The 15,979-nt window shown below is 38.6% G+C and overlaps 1 protein-coding gene across 4 annotated transcripts in view; it reads left to right on the top strand.

Moving 5' to 3' along the window:
• The window catches only part of grm7 (glutamate metabotropic receptor 7), a 293,924-nt gene that overhangs the window by 199,245 nt on the left and 78,700 nt on the right, over window positions 1–15,979 (top strand). The gene's annotated exons all lie outside the window — the stretch shown is intronic.

Genomic DNA, 15,979 nt, shown 5'->3' with positions numbered 1-15,979 from the left:
ATCTCTGTTCAAAATCTGCAATTGCAGTTATTCGCGGAATTATCATCTTTACTTGGGTTGTAAATCGGCATGAAACAGCGCGGATGAACACAGTGTTTTGAGGCGAGTGCTTCTGTCAGTCATTGCGCTGTGTTGATACTGTCATACAGAATCACAGATTCACTTTTTGAAAGTTTGACCAACATAAGAATTTTTATCGGAAAATGTCTTCTGAACAAGTAAGTAACATCCACTTTTGTACTGATCAACTAAAGCCAAGTTCACGCTACAGGATTTTACGCCCGATTTAAGCCCGTTTTGCAAATCGTTGAGCTTGCCGACAGGTCAGGGAGTTATCACGTATTATCGAGTGCAAATCGCGGGGGATTAGCGGACGATGAACGCTTGCCAATCTGTTTGTATGAAAGAGCCAACGACGCATCAAAGATGCTCACAGACGCATCTCCGAGCCCAGAAAAAATATCGAGCATGCTAGATATCCAGAGCTGTCGCCTAACTCAACCTCAGTGATGTCATGAGCTCCAGCCAATCAGAGCAAGGCATGGGTTGAGGTCACCGGGTAAATCTTATTTTTTCTTTTTTTGTATTTTTTTCTCAGAGCAAATCATTGCGCAAACAGTTATTCGCGTGTTGTTTTCTTCTCTTCTTCGCTGGGTATTGACGCGCGTGCTGTTTTGCGTCATTTCCGGTTCGTCTTATCGCGTGAATTTTCGCGACAAAACGTGGTTTGTAGACAAGATAGAATCGTTGGGTGACAGAGTTGTTGTCAGCTTGTGTAGTGCGTTATCTCCTGTCATGGATCAGTCACGTTGTGTCGTGTGGTGTGAACAGCTAAACAACTTGAACACTCCTGATTTCACTGAGAGCAAGTCATGTAGTGTGAACCGCCCCTTTCGGCCCGATGTTTTAAAATCAAAAGCATTCGACATGAGAAGCTTCGTTAGATTTAAGCAACGCGATTTACAGCAACCGTGCAAATTGTAGCTTACTTTGTCCTCAAATTGTTCATGTTAACAACATCAAGCGTTGCATGACTAATGTTAAATTTAATGTGTTTTATGGTTACCTGTGTAGTTCAGAATTCATATTCTCCATAATACTAGTAAAACGAGAAAGGCACAACAAAGGAAACTCCATAACTGTGTGAATTAAGGAAACATACTGTTACACGATTGAACTATTGAAATGTCTCACTTGTTCAGCAGAAAAAAGCCGTCTCTTCTTCCGTTTTGAACCCCTTCAAAACACGGAGTTCACGCACTTTTCAAAAGCCCCGCCGATGTTTAAATCTTTGTGTTCGCATGAGACGGTTTCTTTCTCTTTCTCTAGCCACCGTAAATCCGAAGTACGAAGTCTCTTGGGTCAGCCCGGTCTCATCCCAAGACGTCATATAACTGACGTTTTGGGACGTCTTTTGACCATACGTCAATATTCGCCTTTTTAGGGCCCCCTTAAACGTCGGTAGATGAGGTTATGGGATCCTAACTCTACCCCATACCTAAACCTAACCCGTCACCTAACTGACGTTAAAGGTAAAGCGTCAGTTGTATGACGGCCCGGGATCGCCATCTACCAACGTTTAAGGGGGCCCTAAAAAGGCGGATATTGACGTATGGTCAAAATACGTCCCAAAACGTCAGTTATATGACTTTTTGGGATGAGACTGTGTTACTTGGGTTTTATAACTGCTGAATCTCCAGTTGACACTGATGATTGTTGTTTGGATCTTTCTGGATGCCATAAGTTTAATTGTGTAAAGTGCTGCAAGAAAAGCCTATACATCTCTACATCTCCTGACGCACAGCTAGCTGAAACGCCTTCTTTATGTGTAGGGGTGTGATGCAATGACATGCTCGAATTGAAACCCACCAGTACCACTGGAATTAACATTACTATTACAAGCCAACCGTTTTGAATCAAGTAGATAGTTTTGACCATTGGCAGATAATGTTTTTTATAATAATTATTTTGGATTATTTTTAACTTAAAAAAGTTACGGACAGCAGCTTTAAGTAACTTGGTAACTGGTTGACCAGCTAAAAACCAGATACCGTGTTCAAAAACATAGCTACCAGCTTTAGGTTTTTTTTGTTTTGTTTTTTTCAGCAGGGAATTACAAATCTGCCAGTCTATATTAAGACACTTACTGGAGTGAATTAAAAATATGAAAGTTACCACAGTTTCCAAGCTTTTTTTTTTTGGCTAAACCTGAAGAACCCTGTCAGGCTCATTGACTCCGGCTTATTAGTGATGCATTTCTGAATATAAAGCACATTCTCCTCTGTAACAGAGCTCCTCATTACATAATCTTCCCTCAGCTCATCATGGCTAGTTCAGGCTGACTGGTTCCCAATTCCCAGTCAGCTACAAGACAGAGTACACGTGCATGAAGATTGTCAACCAAAATTTGGGAATATTTATAACAGGATAAAAGAAGCATGCACACAAGGTAGTTTTCTTCTCTTGCTTTTTAATATTTAAGGTATAGCTTTGAAGGCAATTATCCAAAATTGAGCAGAACATTACATTTTAAGCAATAATATGCATGATTACTGCAAATGATATTTCTAAGCCATAAAATCATTTTGAAATTGTATAGTGCCTGTATTCTGTCCTGTAGCCTGTGGTTAAGTCAATATCCGCACAAGGGGTAAACACTCTGGAGTGTCTAGAGTAATTAATGTAAGAATCAATACTATTGACTACATGATAGTGAAATAAAAAGCATGACAAAGAAATTGTTACCCAGAATTGTTCTGTATTGTATAATCTGTCCCTTCAAATTTCCATGAGAAGTATGATGCCTGTACAAAGAAATGTATTGATATTTGAACCCATGAAAACTGTGACAACTCAGTTAATTGACTAATGACGTGCACGGCTGTCGTGTATAAAGCGTACTGCAACTTTTGGGGGCTGCAGGACCCATATTTTACAGTGAGGAACCAATGCAGTACAAAAAACTTGCAGATATTTCTTGCAGATCGAAGGTGGTCTGACAGCTCTAATCAGCTAAACCAAAATCGTCTACCTGTTCAAAACGAGGTCCTCTAAATGGTAGCCGAGCTGATCTGCGATCTACACCACATTGAACCTACTTAGATCTGGTAGAAACTATGTGTCTGCCGCCTACACATTATATCAAGTTCGTAGTAGCATCAGATGGACTGCAGGCACGCCCACAGATCGCCCACAGTCTGGTTGGAAACCGTCTGATGCACATTGCACACAAAGACGGCATTTTGTATTCCATGATTGCCTATTATTGTGGTACCAACTTTTTTGTATATATTGTGGTCACTAAACGGCACGTAAAAACTCACTGGTCACTTTTCATGTTGTTCCCACAGACCTTTGTTTAAGTTGCATAATGGAAACTGTTGGCAATTTATTCAAAGCCTGGCTACCTGAGTAGAAACTTCTAACTCTTTTATGGATTTGAGACCAAATCGAATAGCATTTTACTACAGGGAGGTTCACCAAAATGGTCATAATTTCTCACATATAGAAAAGCCAGTCCTTTATTTGAGAGCTTAATATGGTTGCTTTCGGTGTGAACTCGGCACACTAGACAAACCGTCGTCTGATACGTTATTTTGTGCGATTTGTTCAACCCGATCTGACGCCAATTTGTACGTATTTAATGAGGTGGCTAATTCCTATGAATTTTTACGTTTCAATTCGGACGATTTTTGCTAAATCGGACATATTTTACGGGTTGCCTAATTCATATGAATTTGTACGAATGACCTACCCCTGACCCCGCCCGCCCCTAACCCTACCCATCACTGGGGTTTAGACAAATCGTACGAATTTGTACGAGTGAGTTCATACGGATTAGCCACCTTTTACTATTTACATATTTTGGTAACACTTTATTTTGATAGTCCACTTTAGACATTCAACTAACTATAAGTAACTTTGCCGCTACATGTCAACTAACTATCATTATAGTATTAGTAGACCGTCAGCTTAATATCTGCTAACACTTTATTTTGTTGGTCCCCCAACAGACATTCAACTGACTGTAAGTAACTTAGCAACTACAAGTAAACTTATTCTGCTAACCTGAACCCTAACACCTAACCCTAACCTAACAGTCTACTGACAGTCTACAACAGCCTACTAATATTCTAATGACACTTAGTTGACATGTAGTTGAAAAGTTACTTATAGTTAGTAGAATGTCTAAAGTGACTATCGAAAGTGTAACCCATATTTTTATTTAGTGTGATTTGTTCAACCCAATCTCACGGCAATTCGTACGTATTTTATGAGGTAGCTAAGTATGAATTTTTATGTTTCAATTCGGACAATTTTTGTTAAATCGTACATATTTTATGAGGTGATCAATTTATATGAATTTGTACGAATGACCTACCCCAAACCCCGCCCCTAAACCTACCCATCACTGGGGTTTAGACAAATCGTTCAAATTTGTACGAGTGAGGTCATACATATTCATACGAATTAGCCACCTTTTACTATTTACATATTTTTATTTAGTGTGATTTGTTCAACCTGATCTCACGGCAATTCGTACGTATTTTACAAGGTAGCTAATTCGTATGATTTTTTACGTTTAAATTTGCACGATTTTTGCTAAATTGTACATATTTTACGAGTTGCTCAATTCATATGAATTCGTACGAATGACCTACCCCAAACCCCGCCCCTAAACCTAACCATCACTGGGGTTTAGACAAATCATATGAATTTGTACAAGTGAGGTCATACCAATTCATATGAATTAGCCATCTTTTACTATTTACATATTTTTATTTAGTGTGATTTGTTCAACCCGATCTCACTGCAATTCGTACGTATTTTACGAGGTAGCTAATTCGTATGAATTTTTACGTTTCAATTCTGACAATTTTTGCTAAATCGTACATATTTTACAAGTTGCTCAATTCATATGAATTCGTACGAATGACCTACACCAAACCCCGCCCCTAAACATACCCATCCCTGGGGTTTAGACAAATCGTACGAATTTGTATGAGTGAGGTCATACGAAATCATACGAATTAGCCACCTTTTACTATTTACATATTTTTATTTAGTGTGATTTGTTCAACCCGATCTCACGGCAATTCGTATGTATTTTACGAGGTGCCTAATTTGTACGAATTTTTACGTTTCAATTTGGACGATTTTTTGCTAAATTGTACATATTTTACGAGTTGCTCAATTCATACGATTTCGTATGAATGACCTACCCCAAACCCCACCCCTAAACCTATCCATCACTGGGGTTTAGACAAATTGTACGAATTTATACGAGTGAGGTCATACAAATTCATACGCATTAGCCACCTTTTACTATTTACATAGTTTTATTTAGTGTGATTTGTTCAACCCGATCTCACTGTAATTCATACATATTTTACGAGGTGGCTAATTCGTACGAATTTTCGCCTTTCAATTCGGACGATTTTTGCTAAATCGGACATATTTTACGAGTTTCCCCATTCTTATGAATTCGTACGAATTAGGGCTGGGGTAAACGATTATTAACTAAACGATTAGTTGGGCGATTATTTTATCGATTAGTCGACTAATCTAATGACTAATTGGACGACTAATATAAAGAATCTTTTCAAATAAATACTAGCATACTGAATCAAGATACTATAAGCTGGCTAACGTTAGTCTAATGTTATGTATTTGAACACCATCATTATAACTCTACAACCGCCAAAACCGTGTTATTAAAATATTTTTTATCATAGAGAATGTTTAAATATTAATATCAGCTGAGGAGGGAAACAGAGGCGGAGTTCACCTACTGAGCAGAGCGCGTGCTGACACGGAGTAAAGCCTTGTTTATACTCGACACGTCCGCACGAGCGTGAATGTGCGCACGGCAAAAGTGACGCGTTGGGTGCGCAAGACCAGGAAGACTGTGGCTGGCTGTGTATACGCCTTTTTTTGTAACAGCGCGCCCGGCGCCACGTCCGGGGTCGACTTCAAGCCGAATCTGCCCAAACTTGTACGTCTCACCACACCGGCACCCAGTTTGCGCATCTAAATTGCAATTTTTTTTCTTAAGGGTTTGTTTACTGTGTGTGATTCATTTAATGGATAGCACATTCACTTCTAGTTGTCTTCGTCCTCTATTCCGCAATGTTTCGGTCTCCCACGTGTGTGTGGCAAGCTGTACCGCCGGGAACAGGCAAAAAATAAATAAATAAAGAAGCGTCGACGCAAAAATATGACGTTGACGCAATTATGACGTCGAATCATCGACGTCATCGACGCGCCGCTACAGCACCAGTACGAATTACCTACCCCTGCCCTGACCTCGCCCCTAAACCATCACTGGGGTTTAGACAAATCGTACGAATTTGTACGAGTGAGGTCATACCAATTCACTATTTACATATTTTTTTACATAGCGTTGGATTTGTTGTGTTTTTTTTTTCCATGCGTGTTCTGATAACTCATAGAGATTGAGATATGAGCTGTATGTTTTACATTCATCAGTTTGTGGTCTCTGCGAGACGTAGCCATTGGGAAATCTCGTTTATCGAGTGTCCTGTCAGCTCTGGGAGGAGACTCTGACCAACGAGGTGAGATATTCAAGAACTGGAGGTGGTGGCAGTTTCTGTCAGCGACAGCTGGCAACACCACTCTATATCGCTCGGAGACGCCGTCGGTGTGAGGGCCAATTTACAGACATCAAGGGGCCGAGTATGTGATGAGAGAGAAAGCACATGGTGCCGTCCCTGCAACAACAGTGTGTGCTGCAGGGCAAAGGAGAGTCAGGTCTGATAGATGACATGGGAGAGGCGAGAGAGGAGTTGGCTGTTGTCCAGGATTAAAATTGTACAAGAGAAGACACAATTAAAGATGGCTGGATTGGAAAGTAACTGCGAATTTGTAATTAAATTTTGGGTTTCTCTGATGTGCTCCTGCACACAGGTCATTACATGCATGGCATATTCTCCACCTCCAACATTGGTAAGGCGTATTGAGATAATTTGCAACAATATATCTGTCAGTTTTTGGTACCTTGTGGTCCAAACACACATTTTGTTAATCAATATTTGTTTGTCTTTTGACTTTTAGTCAAACTAGATGTCTTTAAAACAAGATATTTTAATTTTGTAAGATAATTTGTTTTGGTTTTTTTTGTTGTTTTTTTTTAGAAAATGTATCTTTAATTTGGTTTATTTCAGCTACACAACTTGTTTTGTTTTTAGGGTGTGGATGTAGCATTACAAAAAGTAAAAGTTAGCCATTGATTAACTTTTTTTCGCAAACAAAGTGTCCGATAATAGACTACATTAACGTCCGCCACTGTAAAAACCAATTAGTTCAGTTTACTTAATTATATTATGCAAACTCGTTGCCTTAATTTCATTAAGTAAGTATAACTTAATTCCATCATATTCTGTAAATATCCATTTAAGTTTTATCAACTTAATTCTATCGGTGATCCGAGGAAGTGTACTCCCACAGTGCATTGAGGCATGAATAAATTAATTGCACCATGGTAAAACCATGGTTTGGTTGTTTGGTCTGACTGGGGAAATTTTCAGCACAGCATCTTGGGTAATGTGGTATTTCCACCAGGAAGTCCGCTGTTAAAAAGGATTATTTTAAAACTGAGTTGAAATATTGTGGGTTGACGGGTTTAACAGAGGCAAATTCTAGCAATGAACAACCTCACGGCTCACAGTAAGGCTGTCTTAAAAGGTTTACAAGTTATTGTAAAAAAAAATCTCCCTATGGAGAATATGAATTATGTTTTCACCCTATTTTTACTGCTCATATGACCTCAACATGGTGACACCCGTCATGAGTAAAACAGAGTCTTCATGTGAACATACATTATTTAAAAGATATTTTTCATAATCATTTCTTTATGTATAAATAATTTTTTAGTGAAGGAAAAGACCTCAATAAATGTGTCTAGTTTATGCTTGAAACAAACATTTTACCATTATTTATATGACTTTTTAATATACTTTTTATTTAAAATAAATTTAATTTAAGACATTCTATGCAAAAAGTCTTCCTATGTTATTAATATTAGCATTTTCTCATGTAAAAGTCTTAAAGAAAGTCTTTAAATGCTTTCACCGCACAACAAGACAAAATGTTCTGAGAAACGTTTGCTTTTGCTGTGCTTTTACACCACTTCTTTCCGAGTGCCATTTGAATGCATTTAAAGCCATTTTTGGAGTGAAGAGCCGGAGTTTAGGGTCCTCTGGGCACCGGAGTGTTTGAATTTAGACTCGGAAAGGCACTTCATGAAAATGACAGCTTCTCAGTCCCCTCACAAAAGAAAACATAAATGGGAAATGGCTGTTCTCCATCTGTGGAATTGCTGTCGTCAGAGATTTCAATAGAAATGTTTTTGCAGCCTTGTACTAAATTCTCTTTATTAAATATTGTACAGGCCTGGATTCTGTTTGTGAACCGCTTTGAAGTCCACATGAAACATAATTCCCAACATATTTGCAAATCAATGATTTTCCTTCACAGAACAGTTAGCATTAGCAAGTTAGCATTTCTGCATTACATTTGTCATTCTTGTAGAAGTAGATACAAGTTTTTCTTATTGCTTGACTGAGGGACACTAATTCATATTCAAGTGATATTTTGTTCTGTATAAGTACTGTATAGGCCAGGATTTGGATTTATATCTAGCATTCCTTATTGGAGCAACGTTTATAATGAAAGTTTTGAGGTATCCACATGACTATTTCAAATGTCTCTCAAAACACATTTACTGAGAGAGAGTTCACGTTGAATTGACAAACATTCATCTTCCAATCAGATCGATTGATTGTCATAACAGTTTTGTTCTTAGTCTTTGTAGCGGTCACAAACAAACGGGTCTTGCGTAGGATTTTCTGTTCCGAGGAAACGGGGACAACCTGATTCGTTCCTTTCCTTTTCTGACCTCTTTCAGCAGGCGCCAATCAGCCCACAGACATCTATTCACCATAATTACATGCTGTGTTTATCTATGTAGCACATGCTCCAGGATCGCTTCCATTTTCAGCGGCGGGTTGTGCAGAATTATAGCTTGATAATAATGAGAGTGACAGCCATTTCCCTGCGTATCGGAGGCAAAAACCGCCCCTACTTCCTTCTAACCATATATCCATCCACCTATCCACTCTGTGAGGCTTTATTATTCTGACATGACAAGATCAAAACTGCTCTCGATTGATATACGTAGAATGATCAGCGTTCTGAACCTTCAGCTGTTGGTGTGTTTATCATACACACGTTTGTGTTTTTGAAGGTTCTGGAATGACCCTGTTTATAGGCCCTGTTTACATTTGGTATTAAAGGAGTAGTTCACTTTTAAAAAAACGTTATTAAAAATAAATTAAGGTTTTTGATGGAAACATTCCAGGATTTTTCTCCATATAATGCACTTGGTAACCAAATGGTAACCAAATAATGCACTTGGTAACCAAACCAAATGGTAACCATTTGGTAACCAAATGCTTCAAGGTCTAAAAGACAGTTTCAGTGCAAAGTACAAACTGTTCAAATGGCTTTAAACGATTCCAGATGATGAATATGGGTCTTATCAAGCGAAACGATCGCTCATTTAATAAATAAATAACAAATTTGAAGTTTTATAAGCTCAAATTGGTCGCCTTGCTCTGTTCTGTGACGCACATTCATGACTTTCCTATTCGAACTCGTTCATCAAAATGAGCAAATCTTTTTTCGAGTCATTTGGTTCTTTCAACGAACGCATTGACTCGGAAAAAGATTTGTTCATTTTGATGAACGAGTTCGAACAGGAGAGTCACACAGAACAGAGCAAGGCGACCATTTGAGCTTATAAAACTTAAACTTTGTTATTTATTTATTAAATGAGCAATCGTTTCGCTTGATAGGACCCTTATTCATCGTCTGGAATCGTTTAAAGCCCTTTAAACAGTTTGCAGTTTGTACTGAAACTGTCTTTTGGACCTTGAACCGTTTGGTTCCCATTAAAGTCCATCATATGGAGAAAAATCCTGGAATGTTTTCATCTATAATTTATTTTTCGACTGAAGAAAGAAAGACATGGACATCTTGGATGACATGGGGGTGAGTCAATTATCAGCAAATGTTTTTTTTTAAAGTGAACTACTCCTTTAAGATACGTTTTGGTCGATCGGATCACAAGTGGACGAGGCTCAATACAGGTGTAAACAGGGTCTAAAACATGTTGAGCTTCTCCACTTTCAACCAGTTCCAGAGCTTGAAAAGGCATTCAACCGGATTGATTTCGTAGTGTAAACGCCCATGTAGTCGAACGCGTTCAAACAGCCACAAAAGACAGTCTACTCTCCGCCTAATAACGTAACGTGTGAACATAATGGGAAGCACGCTAGCCAGACGGGATTTAAACCAAGTTTGATTTGAAGATGAAAATGGTACCAAGAACATTGTGCTTTTGTTTTTCTGTCGTCTCCTGTCGCGTTCATATGTAAATTGCGTTAGCTTACTTCATCCATTGGATCAAAAGATCTGAACAAACATACATTTACCCTCCCATAGACCCTCACTTTGAAGAAATCAGCAAAGGAGGGCTTGAATGGACAAAAGAGACACCAGGTGTAAACAGGAATGTGTCTCCCTCGTCTCTTAATACCACCTGTAAACAGGGCCTTAATTTAGTGGCACCAGCAGTGAAGTCTCTTTTATAGTGATAAGGAGGGAGGGACGTGTTACCTTTTAGCAATTTTATTTCCTACTTAAACACAACCAAGCTAACTAATTAGCTCTGAAGTGCCTAATAGGTATTTTGGAGATCAAAGAAATCTTTTGCGAGGAGTGGTGGATGGTGATGTGCTCTGTTTGCGCTCATGAATGGCTGCAATGGTGTGTTTTGGAATAAAGGATTGTGGGTAGAGTTGCTTCAGGCTGGCTCCACAGTGGGTCCACGTCTTTTAGTTATCTCTTACAAGGAGAACTAAAAGTAGACGTAGCACCCGAATAAAATAGAACCAGACGAATAAAATAAAGCATATTTTGGTATACCATCAGCTCATTTCCCTAGTACGTTCAGCATCTGGCTCATATTCAACATCTCAAACATATTCTCAAAACTTTCATTTTCAAAATCTTTTTGTCATCCAATCCCATGTCATCCAAGATGTCCATGTCTTTCTTTCCTCAGTCGAAAAGAAATTAAGGTTTTTGATGAAAACATTCCAGGATTTTTCTCCATATAATGGACTTCAATGGGAACCGGATGGTTCAAGGTCCAAAAGACAGTTAATAACTGTTTCAGATGCAGCTTCAAATGTCTTTAAACGACACCAGACGATGAATAAGGGTCTTATCATGCGAAACGATCGGTTATTTCAAAGCTTATTCCAAAAATGTAACTTTTCTAAGGACAAATGCTAGCCTAGCTCTATTCTGTGAGGCGCGTTTGTAACGTCACGTAATACGTAATTACGTTCAAAAGGTCACGGGCGACGTAGCCGGAAGTACAGAATCAAAATCGTCCGACATCGTTGTTTTACCTTTTAATTCCTTTTTTGTAAACGGCGTTTGAGTTAGTTTTCACGTTCAACCTATGCGTTCAACTTGTAAACACTCTGACTCTGTACTTCTGGCTACGTCGCCCGTGACCTTTTGAACGTAATTACGTACTACGTGACGTTGCAAACGCGCCTCACAGAATGGAGAAAGGCTAGCATTTGTCCTTAGAAAAGTTACATTTTTGGAATAAGCTTTGAAATAACCGATCGTTTCGGATGATAAGACCCTTATTCATCGTCTCGTGTCGTTTAAAGACATTTGAAGCTGCATCTGAAACTGTTATTAACACTATCTTTTGGACCTGAACCATCCGGTTCCCATTGAAGTCCATTATATGGAGAAAAATCCTGGAATGTTTTCATCAAAAACCTAAATTTCTTTTCGACTGAGGAAAGAAAGACATGGACATCTTGGATGACATGGGGGTGAGTAAATTATCAGCAAAAGTTTTTTCAAAAGTGAACTAATCCTTTAATAGAAACACGTGACTGATTTAAAATCTGTGTACTCTTTTAAATTAATCGTAATTCTGGTGAGAAATGTGCAGATATTAAACAAGGATGTAACATGTGTTATGAAATGGAGTATAGTTTGAATGGCTGTATATGTGCTTTAGATGGTTGTGGGCTTTAGATTTAGAATTTGAATAAAAGCCAATTACATATATTAAACGCAATGGAATTATAAAATAACGTGACCTTAAACATGGCATTTGCTTAAATCTTTTAAGTTCTTGCGTACATCAAGTCTGTTTTTTCTGCATTAACACCTGGCCTGTTTTCACCTGTTTTCATCAAAAAAACATAATGCATTTGCTGTTCAAATAGCATATGGCTGATACAGATTAGGAAAATTTAATTCAAGTTTGAAATCGGCTCTCCAATTAGCTTAAACATCTGTTGAGATGTATTTTCCAAAATGGAGTTTGTTCTTTTTTTTCTTTTTTTTTAATGAGATTCACCACTGCTGTCAAAAAGAGTTCAGGACATTTAATAGAGCTTTTGTTGAAGATCCAAGTTCATGTTTTTTTTTTTTTTTTTTTTTTTAAGTGAAAGCGTAAAATTATTTTATATAAAAAAGTGTGTAATTTTAACGGTAAAAGACTGTAAAAGGGCTACAGTAAAAGCATTTGATTGGTTAACAGTAAGTAAATGTTTACAGTAACACTAAAAATAAAACGGTAATAAATCGAATTGGACATTTCATGTAATTTTACAGTTTAATAATTTTACAGTTTTTTTTGGAAGTGAAAAAAAAAACAAGTCCTCTAATCATTTTTAATTGAAGAACCGTAAATTGATATTCCCACAATTCTAAGTGTGACACTTCAAATTTGATCTTTTTATATTCATTTAATCATTTATGTTTTTCGTACTGAAAAGATCGCAAATGAAAAGATCTAACTGAACCTACAGTAGCTAAGCAGCTGCTGCTAGTGCTCAATGACGCTAATATATTGCAATTCATTTCTGGTCGATACCTTCAAAAGTAAAGATTTGTGACAAAAACAAAAGATAAATTGGAGACTGAGGCAATTTTCTAAAAAGCTTCTGAGCTCAGTACACTTTTTTTTTACTAGGTGTAATTGTGAAGTATTGTTGAACAAGATATGTGTCACCATGAGAGCAGCTTATTATTTTCTAATGGTTGTTGTGACCTTCAGCGTGAACAAACCTCTGCCAGAATGGGGTTTTTGTCACAGCCTGGGGTCATTGATGTCTATTGATCTGAATCCCTCAAGGCTTTTGGCTGACCATGATGAGATGACTTTGCCATAACCTTTAATTTGATGCCATCGAGATGTTGAGAAACTGTAAAACCTCTTTAACTAGTGAATCTATCTTGACAAATGGTTTGGGTTTTTATTTAAAGGCAACCTTTTCTTTTTATACCAAGGAGATCTATACAGTATTACCTGGAGATAGTTTCCATTGGCATCTCAATAGCCCTTCACTAATGACAGAAAGAAATGGAAAAGTAGCGTCCTACAAGTTGGGGAATTTTTTCTAAGGATGTCTTCAAGACGTCGGCCAATCATCTTTCAAGTGAATATCATCTAAATAATGAGATCCAATCGTTGTGGATGAAGTCCAATCCCAGATGGGGATGTTTCAAGCTCGCTGAAAAGATCTAATGGCACTTTTGGATGAGCTGATATTTCCCCAAGCTAGTTTTCCTGTCCTGTCAGGCACTATTAGAGTCACCCATCAGACTAGGGCCATTTATGATGAAGCTGTCTCGAAAATACACATATTTGAGTTAGCCACGCTTGGCGGGACAGAAGAGCCGACTAAGCCAGCTGTAGTATGTTTAATGAAAGGCGTTATTGTGGAAAGACAGATTATAAGAGCGTCCCTGGGGAACATAGACTGGCATATAAGGTTGGGTGTCAGATCGGGACGACGGCAGAGCTAATTGGAGAGAAATCGGTTAGAATATTGCCTGAACTCCATTGATATCCCATGAGAACTTGCACCAGTGGAGCAAGAATAGCAGCTCTTAATAGAACTGTCACGGTTTTCCTCGCAGTTAAGGGTGAGCCTAAAGTCTGGCCACTATTGTTATTAAGACATTTTAAAGTAAAGGTTTACTCTCTAGGTCAAATCCTGAGAAAGTTGTGAAACATTTTTTTTTTATGTGTGTGGAATGAATTTCCCATTAATGTTTAACAAATTATCTTGACTCACAGTGACCTTTTTCTGAAGAGAAAAGTAATTTAGAAAAAAGTTTCGACCGATTTGTCAGAGCAAAGTCTATTAGCTATGAGGCTAATCTATGTGCTATTATGTTCATAGAATTGACAAAATGTACTTTTAGCAGATTTAGTCTCTCATACAGTCTCTTCTGGGAAAACAAAACAAAAACCATTGATGACTCATCCTGCACAAGACACATTGTCGTCCAATCAAATTCTGTATAGAATGTGAATGAGCGTATTAGAGCGTAACAAACCGTTATGCTACAAAGCCTTTTTGATATTTTAATAAAGAGAATGAATCCTTGGAAATGCCTCACCCAACGATCAATACTTAAAGACATTGTAAAACTGTAGCTTCCATGCTAAAAGCTAACTGCTAAAAATGAGATATACTACAAAAGTAGCTTAAATAGCTACGTTGAGGAAATACCTATTTCATTTACGGTATACGGTATTTCATATACATGTACAGTATGTATTTTACCTTTTTAAAAATACACTCACCGGCCACTTTATTAGGTACCCCATGCTAGTAACGGGTTGGACCCCCTTTTGCCTTCAGAACTGCCTCAATTCTTCGTGGCATAGATTCAACAAGGTGCTGGAAGCATTCCTCAGGGAGTTTGGTCCATATTGACATGATGGCATCACACAGTTGCCGCAGATTTGTCGGCTGCACATCCATGATGCGAATCTCCCGTTCCACCACATCCCAAAGATGCTCTATTGGATTGAGATCTGGTGACTGTGGAGGCCATTTGAGTACAGCGAACTCATTGTCATGTTCAAGAAACCAGTCTGAGATGATTCCAGCTTTATGACATGGCGCATTATCCTGCTGAAAGTAGCCATCAGAAGTTGGGTACATTGTGGTCATAAAGGGATGGACATGGTCAGCAACAATACTCAGGTAGGCTGTGGCGTTGCAACGATTGGGGCCCAAAGAGTGCCAAGAAAATATTCCCCACACCATGACACCACCACCACCAGCCTGAACCGTTGATACAAGGCAGGATGGATCCATGCTTTCATGTTGTAGACGCCAAATTCTGACCCTACCATCCGAATGTCGCAGCAGAAATCGAGACTCATCAGACCAGGCAACGTTTTTCCAATCTTCTATTGTCCAATTTCGATGAGCTTGTGCAAATTGTAGCCTCAGTTTCCTGTTCTTAGCTGAAAGGAGTGGCACCCGGTGTGGTCTTCTGCTGCTGTAGCCCATCTGCCTCAAAGTTCGACGTACTGTGCGTTCAGAGATGCTCTTCTGCCCACCTTGGTTGTAACGGGTGGTTATTTGAGTCACTGTTGCCCTTCTGTCAGCTCGAACCAGTCTGGCCATTCTCCTCTGACCTCTGGCATCAACAAGGCATTTCCGCCCACAGAACTGCCGCTCACTGGATGTTTTTTTCTTTTTCGGACCATTCTCTGTAAACCCTAGAGATGGTTGTGCGTGAAAATCCCAGTAGATTAGCAGTTTCTGAAATACTCAGACCAGCCCTTCTGGCACCAACAATCATGCCACGTTCAAAGTCACTCAAATCACCTTTCTTCCCCATACTGATGCTCGGTTTGAACTGCAGGAGATTGTCTTGACCATGTCTACATGCCTAAATGCACTGAGTTGCCGCCATGTGATTGGCTGCTTAGAAATTAAGTGTTAACGAGCAGTTGGACAGGTGTACCTAATAAAGTGGCCAGTGAGTGTATATGTTTTACATTTATAATTTGTTTAGCTCAGTTTCTACAGTATATGGAGAAACAATG

This window comes from Pimephales promelas, chromosome 2 (assembly GCF_988280905.1).
Source record: "Pimephales promelas chromosome 2, fPimPro1.hap1.1, whole genome shotgun sequence".
Taxonomy (NCBI): Eukaryota; Metazoa; Chordata; class Actinopteri; order Cypriniformes; family Leuciscidae; genus Pimephales; species Pimephales promelas.
The sequence above is the reverse complement of the archived record's forward strand: the minus strand, read 5'-3'. Positions and strand labels throughout refer to the sequence as shown.